General features: G+C 26.5%; 1 long non-coding RNA gene across 1 annotated transcript; it reads left to right on the forward strand.

The window, feature by feature from the left end:
- Positions 1 to 14,614: 14,614 nt before the first annotated feature.
- Positions 14,615 to 15,320, forward strand: LOC135922478 (uncharacterized). Its single transcript, XR_010570922.1, has 3 exons — positions 14,615 to 14,723; positions 14,770 to 14,836; positions 15,223 to 15,320. It is a non-coding gene; the product is annotated as an uncharacterized LOC135922478 (long non-coding RNA).
- Positions 15,321 to 16,703: the final 1,383 nt, after the last annotated feature.

Raw genomic sequence — 16,703 nt, forward strand, 5'->3', positions numbered from 1 at the left:
AAATCACAATTATATAAAGTTATTAATTCTTGCTATTTTTTATTGATTGAGATTCAAGTACCCTTTTAGCGTTAACATTATAATAGGCAGCAAATTGGCCAAAGTCTATCCTATGCATAGTGTTCAATTAGGGGGTTTCGGATATTGAAAAAATAAGGCTGAGATAATTGTATATTACTATGTTTATGGCTAATCTTTGGCGTACGTATAATCCCTCGTTGGGATCCTCGGCCCTAGCAGTAATCCGTTTTCCCAGCTCTTTAAAGAAGGCCAGGTCATGAGAGCTGAACGACGTTAGAGTCATGGCGATCAATGGTAGGAATGTATAATTGGCGGGAAGAGATGGCGAATATTTAGCTAGTTTATTCGCCTCGGCATCTAGTATGACATCTCTATTTATATTGGAAGGGGCAAGAGGATCTATGCATGAGAAATCCCAGGTTAGGAATTCCCCCCTCTTTCAAGGGATCATACTCCAACCATAGGGCCGCTTACTATCGGAATTGTAAAGGCCAGTAGGTTCGAGGGTTGATGGGATGCCGGCGGATTTTAAGACCCTGGCAATGGTATCATTGCATTTTGAATGCCTAATGAATCTACCTCTACAGCTCTTGCAGTGTAGAGAGTGACGGCCTTTGGAGTTGACCGACGTTTAACAAAGGATACAGTGATAAGGCATTACCATATCGCGATTAAGTCTAAAACCTATGGCGTGACGTAGTTCATCATTGCTTAGGAGCTGGTCAAGGCTTCGCGATGGGAAAGCCTCAAGAAATTCGTATCCACTACCTGTGGAAATAGAAAAGAGTAGAGAATGGTCCTCTAGTTGGCTCCGATTTAAGGATAGCAACGGCCAAATAGAGGTTTATCCCAATCCTTCTGTAGTGCCGACGATGGAGGATCGACTAATGAGAGGGACTTTCATAGATCAATTGCCTGTAGGAGAAGGGGTCAGGATGTTTGGTGAGTGTTTGTATGATGGACTCGGAGGACAGGCGAGAGGATATGAACGAACTAACGGAAAGTAGGGAAGGTGATCTTATGCCAATGCCGCCGGATTTGATTGGTAAGGTAGCCTGTAACCATAATAATTCCCCAAATTTAAGATTGAGTATATCTTCTGTAAGGCGTTTAATCTCCAGTTCGTGTGCAGCGAGGTTGACGTCATATTGAAAGATATAAAATTGTTGGAATTAGAAGGTAGTTTTTTAATAAGAAGAAAGGTTGTTAAGCTGGGAGGCGAGATACTGTATCGCGCATAAAGGATGTCTCTTGTGAAATATCGGCAAAGAACTTGATAAATGACTCGTCTTTACCTACTGGAGATCCGAGATGTGATAAAGTGTTCAATGGTGTATGATTGAACATATATTGCGGTTAAGGTCAATGATCCCAAGAGGACAATATTCGCTTTTGTCTTAATTAACTCGGAGTCCCAAACTTTTCTCGCTGGATTTTATTATTTGGATTGCCTACATAACTTTAGTCGGTGGGCCGCCTAGTATACCATCGTCGATATACCAGTTATGAAGACGCTTGCATTGGTCATTAATGTCTCGTATTAGACTATTAATGCCCCAGAACAAAAGGAACCTAGAGGGTCACCTTGTTGTATCCCATCGCTTATTTATTTTTTATATTAGTTAATTTTGCATCGATCAGAAATTTAAATAAGATCTTGGATTTCGATCCTCTTTTTTTTCAAAAGATCGTGAGGATTCGATCTTTTTAAAAGGATCGATTAACAAGCCTGATGATCTGTTAAAAAATAGTCCATTATTTTATTTTATTTTATATTTTATTTTATTTTATATTTAATTGTTATTTTATATTTAATTGTTATTTTATATTTAATTGTTATTTTATATTTAATTGTTATTTTATATTTAATTGTTATTTTATATTTAATTGTTATTTTATATTTAATTGTTATTTTATATTTAATTGTTATTTTATATTTAATTGTTATTTTATATTTAATTGTTATTTTATATTTAATTGTTATTTTATATTTAATTGTTATTTTATATTTATTTGTTATTTTATATTTATTTGTTATTTTATATTTTTATTGCTACATACAATTTTATTAATGCATTAATTTTATTTTCTAAATTATTAATATTTACATTCATTACAATAATATAATCATATCATCTAAAATAAGTTTAAGATCCATACAAATCAGACATTGACACACTTTTTAGGGTTTTATATAAATTACGTGATACGTGATATATAGCACTTCTGCCCTCTAGCGTTGAAGGTTCAACAGAGCTACGCTAGGTTTTCCTCATTTCCATCTAATTGGAATAGTTTAATTTGGGTAAGTAAAAATATGAGGAGCCCCACGTTTGTTGGCAAGCCGCACGTACTTGTAGGCACAACATTCCGAAAGATATTGCTTAAATCTCTATAGGCTTATTAAAAAGGAGTGGAGCAAAAAAAGAGCATATACCCGAGAACTACAGTATAATTTAATTACTTTAAAGGTGGGTGATGGCTGAATTTAAGTTTAATTTCTTTAGTGTAAGTTATGATTACTATCAATATTGAGATATAATGTTCATAAAATCTGTAAATAAATATGATTAAAATAAAAAAATATTTGCCTGATTCAATCCATACAATACAGTTCTATCACTTTAAATTTTCCGCCGGATGAAACCGCACATCATCAACATATAATATAAAATTTTAAATTTTAAAAAAATCAAAATAAATACATTTAAATTTTATAAAAACTTAAAAATATAAGAATTTTATTTACTTATTTCATATGGAACTAAAATGATGTGTCAAAATCAGATTTGTATTCAATAATGCTTAAAAGGGCATTAGAAGTAAGTCTAGGACTTAGGTAAGTATTATGTCATAGATCATGCTATATGGGGTTATGAGTGTGAATTTTATAACTCATGGCTTAGAAATTGTTTTATTTTAAAGAAATTTTTTAAAAATTATAAAAAAATTGAATTCGATTTTTATAATAATATAATATAGTATTTAATTAACCGGGTCATATATTGGAAACGTTTCTGTAAAAATCCTGCAACAACTGCTCTGATGACTAGCACCAAAAGTTTCCTAGCCTGGCCCGTTAAATATTTTATTGGGCCTGACCCAAATTTTTTTTACAAAATTGCTGAAAGCTAGGCCCAAAATTTAAAAAAAATTTGTTTAATGCCTGGCCCAACCTAAAATTTTCTAAAAAATATTGCAACAACAGCTATTTTCTAAAAGTTTTGTCAAGGCCTGCTCCAAAAGTTAAAAATGTCAGACCCGATTTTAGTTAATTAATTATATTATTTATAAATTTAGTATTTTAGTAAAATAGCTTTTAAAATAGAAATAAATGCACATATTGTAAAATGTTTTCATATAGTATAAATCAGAATATTAGCTCTAAATATTAACTGGCATATAAATTTTAGGAAATGGTCACCCCAGTTTACAATTTTATATAAAATAGGGGATAAAATTATATGAAATTATATAAAAATATAGAATAAAATTATTATCATTCCAAACTTCATTCATCATATCATATAATTAATAATAGTTTATTTATATCCATCGTTTTTATTTTTTTATTTAACATTTATTTTATAAGAAAATAAATATAACCATAAAATATATAAATTTATTTTTAACTTTTTAGATATATTTTAATAAAAAAAATATGGTGGAGGGGGTAGAAGTGGAATTTTTAAAATAATCTGTTTAAATTGAATATAATCTTATACTAACTCTTTTTTTTTCATTATAAAGAAATCCAATATAATTAGAAAATGTTTATATATAAATATTATGAACGTCTGTTCCAAATTTTTTATCCATCTGTCTGGCCCGTCCCATATATTTTTATCTAATTGGCTTGTAATGCTTATTTGATAAAATTACATCTAATATTTTCCTAAATTGTCTATATCTTCAATTCATAATTACAGATAATAATTATCTTTTTTAATTGATATGAGTCACTGTACATCATGCAACAATACAAGCTTAACTTCTAATTAAAAAATTTCTTTTCATAGGTTAATTCTTTTAATTCATATTATTTTATAAAATTCGTTCCTTATTTTAAGATATTAATATTATTTTTTTTAGATTCCCTATCAAGAATAAAATTTTATTATCAAAATGGATAAAGGCAATATATAAGAAAAATTTAATTCCTACAAAATTTACAAAGCTTTTTGGAGCCCATTTCAGGGCAGAATGTTCCATACCCTCAGTTACAGGCTATGCTATTCTAAAGGAAGGATCTGGCATCCATTTTTAATTCCAGACCTCTTCAGGATGTATAAATTATATATATTTATTTTAAATATTATATTTTTTTATGATAACAAATATTCCATTGAATACAAATAATACTCTTATAAGTTTTAACTCTATAGAAAAAAATGATCATACTTATGCTGCTAAATTCCTCCTTATAAAATATTGTTACTATATAAAAGATCAATAAAAATTTTATTTTTAATATTAGAGAAAAAATTAGAAATCCCTATTATTTCTCTAAATGTGGAAAGGGTTGGAAGAGCCTGTTAGAGATAATAACCCGGTGAGCCCTATTTATTAAATTTATTTTGACTCTATGGATAGCAATATATATATTTATTATACAAAAAATATTTTATTTAAGAATACATCTGTCAGCTATCATAATACTCTTCAAAGATGAATCGGTTAGAAATGTAAACCATATAAGTCTTTATTAAAATATTGATGTAACTTATTTAATTTTATTTGAAAATTAAAATGAGTTATAACTAAATATTAATGAGCTACTATCCTGAATGAATACCTTTTCAAAAAATATTAATAGGATAAACTAAGTCAAAAACTTCTTCATATAGACATTGACTCTACCAAATTATTAACTGTAAATAACAGTGGAGATGCAATAACATATAATAATAACCCTACATTTCCCAAATATCGAGATGATCATATATATACCGCAAATATATCATCCTTGACAAGGAAAGTAAGATATCAACAGATATATATATTCATAGGTTACTAAAAAAGATGAGGGCTTCTTCTGAGAGAGAAAATAGACGAAATAAAAAAAATTTCAATTTAAAATCTCTAATGAAAAAATTAAAAAGTAAACATCTGATAAATGGCGAAGGGGAAGATGTAATATAAGATTTATTTACAGGACTGCCTTTATCTTTTATTAAAACTCAAGTGCATAGTGGAGGAGTAAAAAATCCTAGAAGAATAAAAGATAGTAGTGAGATGAAAAAATTTGCATCCACATTACATTTTTACTCCCCCAAAGCTTATTATTATCTAAGTATGCCTGCAGAATCAACACTGAGAATTTGAAGTCAGCAAATACAAATAAGGCCAGATTTAAAAAATATTTATTTTTATAACTTATAATTAAAATAATTTTATTTTAGGTTTTTTAGATTCTTCCTTCCAAAGGATTAAATTATTTCAATCAAATTCGCTTATTTACTATTTTAAGCCATGATGAAATGTCTATTCGGCGACATATTCATTAGGATAAAAAAAGAGTTTCATGGATATAGAGATTTTGGTAATGGAATAAAACCTTCCGAATCTCTACCTGAAGCAAGCAAAGCTTTATTTTTTATGGAAACATGTTTAAATGGTACATAGAACCTTATATTTTTTTAGTTGCTTATCTGAGTGCTGATATCTTATCAAACAATGTAACTAATGCACTCCATTTATTACATGATACTGGGGTCATCTGTAATGCAATGGTATGTGATGGTCTTTCAACTAATATCAAAATGTGTCAAATACTTGGTGACTCTTTGAATTCAAATAATGTGTTCTATTTTAATCATCCAAGTAATTGTGAAGAAAAAGTGTATGTTAAATTGGATTGGATGTATGCCATATGATTAAACTATTTAGAAATCTGCTCGGTGATAAAAAAATTTAATCAATAATAATAATGGAGCAGTAATTACTTTTAAAATATTTGATGTTATTTTTACAAATAGGTAATAAATTGGAAATATATAACAAATCTTCATGATTTTCAGGATAAGGGGCTGCGAATAAATTGGCCGTTCTCATATTGAGTATCACAAGCAGAAAATGAAAGTACAATAAAAAATGATATACTTTTTAAATATTTTTTAAAGGTTAAACTTGCCATTCAAGTTTTTAGTAGCTCATTGGCAAAAGGTAAGAGCTAAAAATTGATGGGTTTGTAAACTGTGAAGCCACAGTAGACTTTATTCTAATGATTGATCAGTATAAAATAAATACTTTAATAACATTATATTTTAATATAATGTTTAATTTTTAAATACTCAAAACATATGTGCTAAAGGTTTTAAGGCCCCATTAATTAAAAAATCCCTTCCATATTAAAGATTATTTTGAAAAATATATCAATACTCTTAAAGCTTTAAAATTTGAAGATGAAAAATATGTATATGTATCAAATAGAAAAATCTGCATTATAGGTTTAGTATCAATGAAAAGTATTTTGGGCATTGGGAATGAATTATTATTAGGACCTAAGTATTTAATATATTATGTATATTATAATTTTCCGATGTCCAGACTACGTCATCGTGCCGTCATGTCATCGTACTTATTTATTTATTTATAATATTTTTTTTACCAAGAAAGCAAGACTCAAATAAAAAGCAACTATTATCCTGGTAAATAATATTTTTAATTTATAAATTTTTAAATAAATTTATTTATTTATTTACTTTTTTTATAGGTGAAATATTTTGAGAAGAAAATCCAAGGAAGCCAAATAAAAAGCAACTATATCCTGGTAAATAATATTTTTAATTTATGATATCAAAATATATATCATTCAATTATTAATTCAACCCATACATTTTGAGAAGAAAAGCAAAGAAATAAATAATAATTTTAATTTATAAAAATGAGTTTTTACAAATCAAACAATCATCATACACTCTTAGTTTTCAAAAAGTATAACATCAATAATTTAAACTTTCCCACACATTCAAAATTATTACAGATATTTATGAAAATAGTTCCATTAACATTAAACACAAAAGATTAACCCTACCTTTTTTTAAACAAAAATGTGGTATAAAACAAGGATGTGCCTTAACCCCCCCCCACCCCATTTTTAATCTACTAATTAGTGACATCACAAATACCAGTAACCTACAAAATGTAGACTGGCTATGCTACGCCGACGACATATGTATCATTATTTAAGATGTCACTAACATTAATTATTTTAACAACAATCTCAAATAATATGGGAAAAATCAGCCTGATAATAAATTTAAAAAAAACTAAAATTTTATTTTCCTTTCTTCCCCACAATTTGCCCTTTTATTTCTGATGAATATTTTGTCTAACTAACAGAAAAATATACAAAGTACATTATTTTTAGTATTTAACTAAATTAATATATCATTTTTTAAGGATCCTACTTTTTTAAAAGCTTGCCATTTTGTCGGATCCACCCTAACTCTATTATCCCTGCTGATTATTTTGTATAACTCACAAAATCATATACATAGTATATTATTTTTAATTTTATATAGGATTTTATATCTATCGAAAAAATAGATATATATTACAATATTTTTTTTTATTCAATTAAAATTATATATTATTCTTAAGGATCCTATCTATTTTAAATACTCCTTTTTATTCTTGCTAATTTTTTTGTATAACTCAATAAAAAAGACGAAACGGGGTTGTCTTTTTTAGGATTTTACATTTATTCCAAAAAAAATAGATATTACGGTATTTATATTATTTAAATTATTCTATATCTATTCACGATCCTATTTTTTTTAAAGTTTGCTAATTGGTCTCTCCGAATGGATTTTATTTTAATCCTACCTTATAAAATTAACTTGAGAATTATTTTGTTTTTACTTTAGTTAACTATCTCCCCATCTTATTTCCTCTTTATGATTGATCATATATTGATATATCAGCCATTAATAATGAACAAATGCAAAATAAATTAGAAGAACATGATAGGCTTGATGAGTCCCCAAAAATATTTTTTTAGCCCCCTAACTACTAGAAATATACATCTATATTGATCATTCTACAGGTTTTAAGTATTTTAATGTTTGTTTAATTTCAAAAATAATTTATTTATATTTGTGCCTGATTTCTTTATTTGTCTAAGCTAACCCAACCGCAACCACTCACATTGCTACAAAACATGATGAATCTATTAAAGATAAGCAAAGAAAAAAATGGCGATTCAACAAATGCCTTACCCGTTCTAAAGTTACTGGTAACCAAGATAATAAGAAACTGCGCCTGATGAACTACTATGGAAGTTTATTTTGTTTTTTTATCTAATGTTTTATATATATATGTTTATTTTATATTCACCCAGTTGCCTCTAAATGATATTTCTAACATCACTACCACAATCCGCACCTCTGCCTAATATTTAACAAATATAAGCATTTAATTCCGCACTATCATTCACTTCACTAGAAGTTAATATAAACAATATTTTATCTGAATCTCTGAGAAACTTTCATGAATATTTAGAGGGATGTACAAACGTATATGTGCAGTGCGGCCAATTTCATCAACATTTTTAATGGAAAAATATGCGGTAGTTCTGTCATGGCCTTTATAATAATACTTAAGATCATTTTATGGTTGAGTTAATAATGTCGTTCATGATTATATTTTAGAGGGGGATACCAATGCTGACACTTTTGGTAGAAATGTCATTTTGCGTTCTTCTTTTACCAGTAGCCCAAGACCTATGCATCAGCTTTATCAGGACGCAATGGGTGTTGTACACTGCTTTGGTAATCCTTCATTACTTTTACCTACATCCCTAAATGGGACGAAATTATACATTAATTATTTCCTCTCCAGACGACCGCCCAGATTTATTTAGTCGCTTTTTCCATCAAAAATTAAAATGTCATATGCTCTTAACTTTTAATCCTCATCATTTTTAAAAAAATTAGCCTAAATTTTATGGCAAGAAAAACAAATTTCCCAAAAAATATATAAATAAATTGCATATAAGTTTCATTAGTATTGAATCACATTTTTGTAATTTAAATAGATACCATTTTTTTTTATACTTAACATAAAGATATAGATCCTTATCAAATTTTTGATAAATAATTTCGGAAATGCAAGACATACACTAAATTTATCTGAAAAACAACAATAACAAAATATAATAAACAACAATATATTTTCTATATATAATTTTAATTGATCTTAGTACAAAAAAGTATAAGAATCATTTATTTTTATTTCATGGATAACAAATAATGATACAAACATTAATCATTATAAAAAATAAATTTTGTTAGAATTGTTGCAGTTGACATAATTTCAATCCATATTTATCTCCATAACTTAATTTTTGGGGTTATCTCCTATAAAACGAAATAAAATTTGATATTTCTTATAATAATATTATGGCATACCTGATTTTGTCATGATTCTCTAATAAGTGGTTTGCCCAGGCTTTCCCAGTTTCCCTAATTATGAAATTCACGTGTTTTTTTTGCATATATAACTAGGAGTTAACCCGTAGACTAATTGGTAAATCGGAGATTTCCCTTTCATGTGATGATAAATTATTTAGAAATTTAACTATCTCCGGGATTGGGAAAAAATTTTCAAAATTATTTTGGGTTGGACTGGGCTTGGGAAATATTCCTCAAAATTAATATTGGCTTGCACCTGACTTGGTATCTTTTACAAATTATTATGGGCCGGGCTAGGAAAAAATTTTCAAAATTATTATGGGTTGAGCTGGCCTTGAGAAAATTTTTAAAATTATAAGGTCTTGGACGCTTAGAAATTTTTTCCAAATATTGTGAGCTTGGAACTGGCTTGAGATTTTTCAGTGTTAGTCTTATATTATCGGTAATATATTTACAAAGAATTTTGATATGGGGTAAAAGCTCATTAAAATATATTTTGACAAAAAATAGTTTCCACTCTTAGTCTTAATGGGTTGGACTCAATGACAGGGTAAACTTGACCTAAAAGAATAAAATTGGATATGATTTTTAAATAAAAGGTAACATTTTTCGTAAAAATACGGATAAAATTCTCATTCCCCGTCATTTTTGACGAGGTATCTACTAGTTATACATATATTTTTCATATTTATTTTAAAATATTTGCATACCTCTTAAGACTAACTTTAATTATTAATAATTTTTTTTTGTTACTTTTAATATTTTTGTTATGATTTAACCTATAAAACCTCACAAGATCACCTTGAACTTTTTTAAAGTTATTTATGCAGCAGAGGAGTTTTTAACAATAATCCTTCTGCTTATCAATTACAATCGGCCGTAAGAGACGTATTAGTAGCATAACTGGAAATTAACACAGGTAATTGTATTCCAATCGACAATACCTATCTTATAAATTTTTATTAAAATTTGTTGACATTTGTTCCAAACATTGCTACAATATTATTCTACCTTGAAAATGTATCAACACATATAGCAGGGTATATAATACCGAAATTAATATCTGAAAAAAGTAACATGTTATACCTGCATAACAGCTATGATCGATAATCAATATTATAAAAATAGTGATGCCTATACTCTAATAAAAATAAAAAACAAACAGGGGTTAATAATTCCTTTTAAAAGTGTATCAATATTATGCCAACTTTCTGAAAGTGCATTCCGTGTATTTGAAGAATCATTTGGATTGTATCATTTTAAATTAAATACATATTTTTCATGAACTTATTGATCACATGCTTAATTAAGAAGCACTTTTCACCCATTATCAAATTCTTATAACAGGGTGATTTCACGTCAAATCGACCAAAAAAACGAGATTTTCGTCCGACCATCTCAAAAATGAATGAAGCTTTGCATGTTAGTTATTTATGTTGTAAATGTCAATAAAATCAAAATTTTAGAGTGCTAGCTCAACCAGATCCAAAGATATACGCCTTCAAAGTCGAAAATCGCGAAGTGCGTGATTTTGCGTGATTTCTTTATATCGTGTTTTCTAAAAAAATACTTAAGATAGAGTTACAAATTTTATATCATTTTATAGCCCTTAAAATTTTACGTTGGAAAATATAAAAAAAAATTAAAAATTTTAAGTGTTTTCTTATTTTCGGTAAAAATAAAAATTAACATTGTTAGGAAGGGATTTTTTTGGGTGTTAATATTCACTAAAAATGTTTATTGCCTTTATATTAAACGATTCAATAAAAAATCTCGATAGCCATTTTTATTTTTTTAATTTGATTTGAATTTTTATTATTTTTATAAATAAAAAAATGTAATATAGATGGCGTTATATTAAAGTATTTTAATAATATATAATTTTTAATAAAAATATGAATAGTATTGTGATTAAAATTAAAAAATCAATTGAGTATAATCTAGAATGATGGCCTTGGGGCGATATGTAAGCAGGTAGCTTATACAGATATTATTTTATTTGGATGCTATATTGTAAAATAAACATATTTTAAAATTTTATACACAAACAATTATAAAAAAAATACCTCTTGTTTTAATCTTATCCCAATTTGTTCTTATTAATAGAATTTATTGAGACGATAATTTGTAGGTACGTCCCTGTCAATCTACTATCGTTATTATTTGATTAATGGGTAACCATATCTTTTCCTCAATTGAGGGGTAAAAGAAGGATGGTGATGGTCCATGGGGATGTAAAAAGGATATATATATCTCCTCAGTAATTTCATTCTTTTTTAGTACTGTGGCTAACCACCAAAAATCGTTATAAACACATGTTACGAATCCTTTAATATCGGCAAAAAACAAATTATCGGCAAAAGGCAAATTATCAGCATTTGAGATACTGTTAATTTGAAAGTCCTCTGCATATGAATATATTTTTGATTTAAGCTTACTTTAACTCAAAGGAAATACAGCATGTATTTCCCGAGTTCCTGGAATGGGACGTGCTAAACTGAATCTTTCACGAAGTTTAATCTCTTGCAAATTGTATTGTTCGTTTGTTATATACGTAAAATTTAATGGAATGTTTTGTTTGCAAATTGATATAAATCAATTGGCGTTAAAATATGGCCAGAACTGATGCGCTGAAGGCTTGAACGTGCTGCTAATCTTTTTAATGTTCCGCCAGGGCCGTCACATGGACCTTTTCCATGGGATGTAGCTGAAAAATGCCATTCAGCTGCTACACCAAAATCTGATTCATGATAACACAGATTTATAAAAAAATTTCTGTTTTTATATTGCGTAGCTGATCCGTCAGAGCATTAATATATTATGTTTGGCTTTTTGTTGAATTGATTGGTGAAAAACTTTATCATTTTAGTCTGGTATAAATGTACTGCAATAACATCATATTGAAGTGACTCTGATATTACCACATAATTAAGGTTTTCTATATTGCCATTATTATTATAATATGCTATCATAGGAAGGATACTGGCTTGATTGTTATTCCAGTGGGATCCTTGAACAGCGTCTTGGATTATAAATGGATAATTTTTAGAGAAATCACAAATTATCATAAATTAATTTGGTTGTAAAAGATGTTTAAGTTTTGAAATATATGATGATTGATTGGTAGCGATAAAGGAATTGAGATAGCATAGGTGGAATTTTTTCTAAAAAAAATTAAGAATTCTTGAGAAGATTTTGTTATTGTTTCTAGATTACTTCTATCAACAGATACCCACTGTTTAAAGGATATATGATCTATGTCATTTTGGGTAAATACATCATCTAATTTTTTATTTAATTGAGGTAAAATCTTCTAAATAACAAATAGGGAGGGCTGGATTGCATATTGCTTGGGCTAAAATATTTTTATAGTTATGTAATGGATATTCTGGCCCAGCTAATAGTTTTGCCAAATTAGCATCTACAAACATAAGCTTAAAATTTTGATGAATTACACAAACACACACACTGTGTGTTCCACTGGATCCAGCCAGAATACAATTTTTTGGCCTTAAATCTGCAAATTTAGAAAATCCAACTTTAATTATTGGGTGCATTTATAATTCTTTAAAATTGATTAAAATTAATCTTTTTTGAGACTGCTCCCTTTTCCCTTTGATTATTATGGATTTATAGTCCTTTTTCCCGGGATCGCGCGGCTAACTTCATCAGAGGAGTAAAATTTTTATATAATATTTACAGTTTCCTGATCAATTGTTCGCCAAAGTTTTATTTTGGGAGATGATATAAAAAAAATAAATAAACTGATAAAATCTTTAATTTCAAATAATAACGATAGTAGATCCATAAAAATAAAAGGATGTATCTACAAATTATGGCTTTATGAATTTCTATTAATACGCGAAAAATTATAATAGTTTGAAATAGTGTCAATAAAATAATATCTGTATGGGCTGCCTGCTTACATATCGCCCCAGGACATCATTCTTGGTTATACTCAATTGATTTTTTAATTTTAATCACAATACTATTCATATTTTTATTAAAAATTATATATTATAAAAATATTTTAATATAACGCCATCTATATTACATTTTTTTATTTTTATATATTTAAATATAATTAAATAAACAAAAATGGTTATCGAGATTTTTTATTAAATCATTTAATATAAAGGTAATAAACATTTTTAATGAATATTAACACCGAAAAAAAATCCCTTCCTAACAATGTTAATTTTTTATTTCTCGGAAATAGGAAAACACTTGAATTTATTTTTTTTTTATATATTTTCCAACGTAAAATTTTAAGGGCTATAAAATGATATAAAATTTGTAACTCTATCTTAAATATTTTTGTAAAAAACTCGATTTAAAGAAAATTTCATCATTATGATGATAATCAAAATAGAAAATCGAATATCAATATTCGTCAGAAATTGCCCAAAACAAATTTATTTAATGGTGAATAAATAAATTTGTATATTGTGCCTGAATTATGATTAATTTTAATAATATATTTTTAAATATTGATATTAATTTTGATGAATTTATATTATATCTTATAGAATATTATTAGATTTATATTGTAACTCTATTCTTTTAAATATTGATATTTATTATTAATAATAAGCATAAAAAATGGAATATTACAAACAAGGATTGATTATACATATTAAAAATAATAAATAAAATAAAACTAATTAATAAAATTAATACCAAGAGATCCAGATTTTACAGGGGAATATGATATCTTAATAAAAGTAAAAATGGTTTAAATTTTCTCCATAAGTGGGATAGGGTTGCTAAATGTTAAGGTTAAATAGTTATTAATAATTAGCACAACTCCTTAAAATATTAAATTCATAAGTATTTTATTTCTTTAATTATAATAAATATTATGAATGTAAAAATCATTTTGAATTGGCCCTTAAGAAAATTAAGCAAAATAACTAAGACACTTTATTAAATAGTTAATATTTATTTATAATATGCATAAAAAATTTATCTGAAGTGTTATATTAGAAATTAATAAATTAATATTATATATTTTGGTTATTAAATAGTATATGTTTATTATGTAACGCGCATTCATTTAACTTAAAGTGGAGTGTAATGATAATGCACGGTAGCGTGCACTATTTTTTCATGTTTTTCATAAATTAACAAGCACGCCAAAATACGTCATATATTTATTTTTTGGTAAATAAATAAGTAAAATTACGAAAGCTCTCGTTTATAAATGTTCGTTTTATAATTATTTTATTTGAAAAACTAAACAATTATTTAAACATTCAATATGGACATTCAATTTATATTATAAAAGTAATCGTATTTATATACACACAATATTTAAAATTTAATGAAATAGGTTATTCCTTTTACAGAACCTATTCCTTTTACAGTACCTGTTCATTTTACAGTACCTTGATAGCCAAGTATTTTTATACTCAATTTATATTATAAAAGAATAATTGTTAAATTTATAGTTATGCTTATACAGGCACACTGGACAGGTTAAATGTTTGCCTTTGTGCTACCCACCCTATTCAAATTTTTTACTTAAGTTGTTAGGCCCACCCTAGTTCTCTTTAAATACAAGCCCTAATCAAAAATGTATGTAGTTGAACATACAAATAAAAACTATTTGTGATATTTGGAATGGTTAAATTAAATATATTACCTCTTATTTACCATCTCTCTATTAATTCAAGATTATGATATAAATATTAGCACAAAAAAATCCACAGGCCATGTATATATTTTAAGAGGTTGCTCAGCCTAGCTTATAGCAAATCTCTAATAATAATATTTTTTTAAAAAGCTTATATCATACTAGATTCTTATGGATGCACATCAAAGCAATTTTGATCTTTTTGATTTAGACAATATAACCTCTACAAGTCAAATAAATTTAGAGGTAACAATATTTTTAAGAATATATTTACTATTGATTTGAAATGTAATTATTAAAAGTTTTACCTAAAATTTTTATTTTACTCTATAATCTATTTAATAGGTTGGGGCTCAATTTGAATCATTTAATGATTTGCAGGTATAAAGATAGCTAATATTATCCAATACTTTAAGAAACAAATATTTTTATCAATTTATATGTTGTCTAAGAATATGCATAAATGAGATATAAATAATTCCCAATGAATTATAACATATTTTAGTCAGTTTGATTTAATTTCATATATTATCACTCAGAGGTTGATTTTATTTTTTATGCATGTATTTTATCAAAACTGAGACCTTAAAATTTTGCTCACTGATGAAAATTCACTAATAAAACTTTTTTTCTTCAAATAATTGGCTTCCAAATTATTCCAAAGAATCTTGAAAACCATAGTAGCTAATATAAGCTTCTCTAATTTTATTTAATTCTATTTTTAACAATCTATAGTGTTACTCTTACTACTATTGCATAACTGACTTATTGGCTTAATTGCTTATTGAACTAAGTTAAATATTATCTACCCATTGGATTTCAATTTAAAATAAATTTTAAAATTCAATCTTAAGTTGTTTTACTTCTTATACTTATTGGTTAAAATATTTCAATTAAGTTAAGATAAAAAATCTAAACACTATAATAAAATAATTATTTAGATTAAACAATGTTTATTATATTCAAAATAAGGCTTCTATGTAGCAAGTGACAATAAAGTCAAAAAGTATACAATAGAAATAAACAATAACACCTCCATATAATACCCAAAGGCCCTTTTAAGGGCCAGTTAAAATTTGTAGAAGAAAAAGAGTTTAAAGATAATAAAACATTAAGCTTTTGTTTCCATCAAAAGAAATTTATATAAGTCGAATAAAAAAAATAAACAACTTTTCATTTTAATGTGAATTCTGATATAATTATGAATAAATATTTTAAATTATCATATATTTTATTTGAATTTAATAATATCACCTTTGATTCAATTTTAACTATATTTCTTTATGTTAATTTTATTCTTAGCACATAAATTAAACCAAAATGATAGTATTCTTAAATCTTATTAGAAAATTTTATTTTCATTGTTTTGCAAATTTGGCCTACATTTTGATCAATTCATTTGCAAATCCTATAATCTTGCCTTATTTTCCAAAACATCTTTAATTTTTTTTATATCTTACCCTTCTAAATAGCCAAAATAACGTAAAGCAGCCCATAAAAAGTTTCCCTGTTCTTTATTATTGCATTATTTAGAAGTGACTCAATAAAACAAATATTTTTTGAAGGTCATTTTTTATTATAAGATATATAATTTATAAAAAAATAATATTTGTACTATTGATTATATAAAA

This window comes from Gordionus sp. m RMFG-2023, chromosome 1 (genome assembly GCF_954871325.1).
Source record: "Gordionus sp. m RMFG-2023 chromosome 1, tfGorSpeb1-WG-v2, whole genome shotgun sequence".
Taxonomy (NCBI): Eukaryota; Metazoa; Nematomorpha; class Gordioida; order Chordodea; family Parachordodidae; genus Gordionus; species Gordionus sp. m RMFG-2023.